General features: G+C 34.9%; 1 long non-coding RNA gene across 1 annotated transcript; it reads left to right on the top strand.

The window, feature by feature from the left end:
- The first annotated feature begins 2,204 nt into the window (after nt 1–2,204).
- On the top strand, nt 2,205–4,249 carry LOC114380904. The gene is made up of 3 exons (XR_003659884.1): nt 2,205–2,245; nt 2,337–2,513; nt 3,449–4,249. It is a non-coding gene; the product is annotated as an uncharacterized LOC114380904 (long non-coding RNA).
- Nucleotides 4,250–4,570: the final 321 nt, after the last annotated feature.

The following is a 4,570-nucleotide window of genomic DNA, read 5'->3' as shown; positions in this document are numbered from 1 at the left end:
CACTTATCACAACTCCCACGCCATAATGCACGCTCTTAGCACGGGTAACCACGCTTAGTGCAAGAGTGACATCACCAAACCTTTACTATACTTCATCAATCATACTCATTCAAACTTTCCTCAGATGTCCTCCATCCTCCTAGAAAAGCTCAATATCCTAAAATTAAAAACAAGTAATACAATGCAATTAAAGCAAAGAAAAAGAAAGAATTAAGGTATGAAATCATGGGTTACCTCCCAGTAAGCGCTTCTTTAACGTCACTAGCTTGACATGAGACCCCTCATGGGTCCTGGAAGTGGATGATGGTGGTTAGTCTCTCAATGTTGCCACCATTGTAAATCTTTAACCTTTGATTGTTGATGATCCAGCTCCGCTCAAGGTCATTTGAGGCAAGATTTAGTAGCTCCACTGCTTTGTAAGGCTTCACCTCTTCGATTATGAAAGGGCTAGACCACTTGGACTTGAGCTTTCCCAGGAAAAGTTTCTGTCATGAGTTGAACTATAGTACTTGTTGTCCAAGCTGAAAGGTTTTCTTTAGCAGCTTCCTATCATGATAAATCTTCATCTTCTGCTTATAATTCTTGGAGGATTCATAGGCATTGAGCCTCATTTTCTCCAACTCCAGTAGTTGTAGTCTCTGCTTCTCACTGATTAAGAAGTCATCAAAATTGAGAAACTTGAGAGCCCAATATGCTCTAAACAAAAGCACTTTATCCTTAAATATGATTCATTGATATGCCTTTTCCCTATTCTTTAGAAAATAAACACTTCCCAATGCCTAAGTCCTAAACAGATTCATGAGTATGGATGATCAGACCATAGTCAATAACAATAAGCATAGAAAAGGAACAATAAAAATTGGAATTGCATTCAATAGATAGCAGGAAAAGAATTAATTACAAGAGTTTGATTGCTAGGCTCCCAAAAATGGGGGTTTTAGCCTCTCATTGTCATGAGAGGCTTTACACTTCAAGGGTTAATGGGGATGGAAGAAGAATAATAGGGATGAAGAAGGAGGAAAGATATGGCTCTAGAAAGGGTTTCCCCTATTGAGATGGTCAGGCTTTTGGGTGTATTCAGTAGAGACCTGTAAGTCTTGATGTGTCTTTCTCCTTAGCTTGCTCCTCTTTTCATAGGCTTACTTAGCATAAAATTCACGGGACCTTGTGCTAAGCGCAGCAGCTGCGCTCAGGGAGTATGTCAATGATCACGCGCTTAGTTTTGTCAAGCAACTTGACCAATAAATCCTTTTCTTTAAAATTGCTTGTGTTGTGTGGTTTGCATCTTGTCTTGTCTAAAATTCCTAGTTTTATTTTTATTTTCAGTTTCTAGCTACGGTCTCTCATGAAATTAGAATACCTATGAATGGTATTTTAGGTAACTTGAAGAGTCTGCCTCTCTATCTTATTTAATCCCCTCTGTTATTTTTCTCAGTACTTCAAGTTACTAATCTAAGAATTCTGAGTTTCTTTTTAGCTACAAGTGATTCTTCGAACACTCAGTTCAATTTTGTGTTCTCTATTAAAATGTTCACTATGAATTTTGTGGCTGAAGTGCTTAAATATGATTGTGTGCTATGTAGTTGTGTTCTATGTGTAATGAGATCCTATATATGGTTAATCTGGCAATGCCAATGATATTATATTACAAATATTTTTCAGGCATGAGTAAAGGGCACAATATTATCTAAAAGACTAAAACTAATAGAATTGGAATTAGGGAATTACACTCAGATTGAAATTGTATTCATCACGTCTAGGAACACTGTGAAAATGAACTAAGTTGTACTTTTTTTTACTCGCATTATGTTTCTTTAATATTTTGGTGTTTTGATTTTCAATTAGTATTGCTAATTTTGTCATTTGTAGTAGAAAAATGCAAGATCAATTGAACAGATACACGATCAAAATCACGAGTCTTAAATATTTCACCATTTTGTTTTAAATGTAGTAGTACATCAATTACAACCAAAAGCCAGCATTGGAATCATCTATCATTATACAAATAAGGCCCTAAGTGGCCACGTTTCGCACTGTGGTTAACCTACTTTCTCGCCCAAAAATGTCAACATCAACCTTTTTTTACATTTTTCTTTATTTTTTATGTTACCAATACCGTAAACCTTTCTTTTACATTTTTTTATTTTTAATATTGCGGATACTGATGCATTAATTTATTGCATTTGTTATGTTCTCTCTCCCCTATTTGGTATTCCACCATCTTATCGTTCTCTCTCCCCAATTGGTATCTCCCCCTTCTCTCTTCTTTCTCTCCATTTTTTATTTTCATTCCTCCAAAAAGCTTTGATTTTTATCTTCAAACTCCATGAATACAGGTCCGTGTGCTTGCTTTCTCTGTCAAAGCTTCAATTTTTTTGTATTCCTGAGCCTTCTCCAACGTTGTTTTCTCTTGGTTTTCTTGCATTTTGGGTTCAGATCTGTAGCATTGGGTATCTTTGTGACTGACAACAACTTTAGAAGACAACAAATAGTGTCCGACATTTGGAGGACAGGTTTGTGATGTATTTCATTTCTCCAAAAAGCTTCAATTTTGTATGCGTTTTTTTTTTCGGTTTGTTGTTTTTTCACTGCATATTCATTGTTTCTTCTAAAGCTATCATTTTTATCTCAAAAAGCTTCGATTTTTATCTCCAAACTCCATGAACACAAGTTCGTTTTCTTGCTTTATCTCAAAAAGCTTCGATTTTTGCCTCTATCCCTCTTGATGTGGTTTTGATGTGCTTCGTTTTCCCTCCCCATCTTCTTTTACGTTTTCTTTTTTTACCTCTATTTGCATTTGTATGCGTTTTTTTTTTGTTTTTTGTTTTTTTGCTGCATGTTCATTGTTTCTTCTAAAGTTGCCATTTTTATCTCAAAAAGTTTCGATTTTTATTTCCAAACTCCATGAACACAGGTTCGTTTTCTTGCTTTCTCTGTCAAAGGTTAAACATTTGTGATGTATTTCATTTCTCCAAAAAGCTTCGATTTTGTATGCGTTTTTTTTTCTGGTTTTTTATTTTTTCACTGCATGTTCGTTGTTTCTTCTAAAGCTATCATTTTTATCTCAAAGCTTCGATTTTTATCTCCAAACTCCACGAACACAAGTTCGTTTTCTTGCTTTATCTCAAAAAACTTCGATTTTTGCCTTTATCCCTCTTGATGTGGTTTTGATGTGCTTCGTTTTCCCTCCCCTGTCTTCTTCTATGTTTTCTTTTTTTACCTCTATTTGTATTTGTATGCGTTTTTTTTTTTTTTTTGTTTTTTCACTGCATGTTCATTGTTTTTTCTAAAGTTGTCAGTTTTATCTCAAAAAGTTTCGATTTTTATCTCCAAACTCCATGAACACAAGTTCATTTTCTTGATTTCTCTATCAAAGGTTAAATATTTTTGTGTTCCTGAGCCTTCTCCGACGTTGCTTTCTCTTGATTTTCTTGCATTTTGGGTTCAGATCTGTAGCATTGAGTATCTTTGTGACCAACAGCAACAACGAAGACAACAAATAGTCTCTGGCATTTGGAGGACAGGTTTGTGATGTATTTCATTTCTCCTTTGGATTTCTGGGTTCTGTCGGTACAAAAGATTGATTTTTTTTGTGTTCCTCAGTCTTATTTGACCGTGGTTGAGTATTCTTCTTCCTTTGCAAGACAAAAGCCACAAATCATAGTATGTTGGATAGATTACAAGTTTGTTTTCCCTCCCTGTCTTCTTCTGCATTTTCTTTTTACCTCTTTTGGCATTTGTATGCGTTTTTTTTATTTCAGTTTTTTGTTTTTTTCACTGCATGTTCATTGTTTCTTCTAAAGCTACGATTTTTTTCTCCGAAAAGCTTTGCTTTTTGGGTTCTGATGGTACAAAATATTGATTTTTTTTCTCAGCCTTATTTGACTGTGGTTGAGTATTGTTCTTCCTTTGCATTTCGTGTTTCTTTTGTTCTGCCTTTATTTTGTTTTGTTAGTTCTCGCAGTGAAAAAGATTTAATTTTTTGTTGTTCCTGAACTATGTTGACCTTTTTGGTGTTCTTGAACATTCTTCACCATGCTTCGTTTTCTTTGTGGGAGAAAGCTTCGTTTTCTTTGCTCACAATGCTGATGTGGACGCATCCGTGCTTACGTTCGACAATGTCAAGAGCCTTTGCTTACGTTTGGCAATGTCAAGAGCCTTCATTCCCACCCAAAAACATCGGTGTCAACCTCCATTTATTATTTTTATTAATTAATTAATTAATATTAATGATTTTGATTAATTTTAATTTTATTGTGCATTTAATACTTTTTGTCTTTTGCATTGCTTTTGCTCCGGTTACGATACGTTTATTCATTTATTTCTATTGTAAATGTAAATATGTAACAATTAATTATTTGTATTTTGTTCCCAAGATGTTTGTCTTTCCAATGCGTTTTTATGTTCCCAAGACTTGGCTTTCCAATGCGCTTTTCTTTGTCTTTCCAATGCGTTTTTCTATTCCCAAGGCTTGGCTTTCCAATGTGCTTTTCTTTGCCTTTCCCGTCGGCTTTTATGTTCCCAAGACTTGCCTTTCCAATGCGTTTTTCTATCATGATGTTTTTAGTCA

The sequence above is a fragment of the Glycine soja genome, chromosome 13, assembly GCF_004193775.1.
Source record: "Glycine soja cultivar W05 chromosome 13, ASM419377v2, whole genome shotgun sequence".
Lineage (NCBI taxonomy): Eukaryota > Viridiplantae > Streptophyta > Magnoliopsida > Fabales > Fabaceae > Glycine > Glycine soja.
This window is presented reverse-complemented; position numbering and strand designations above follow the sequence as displayed.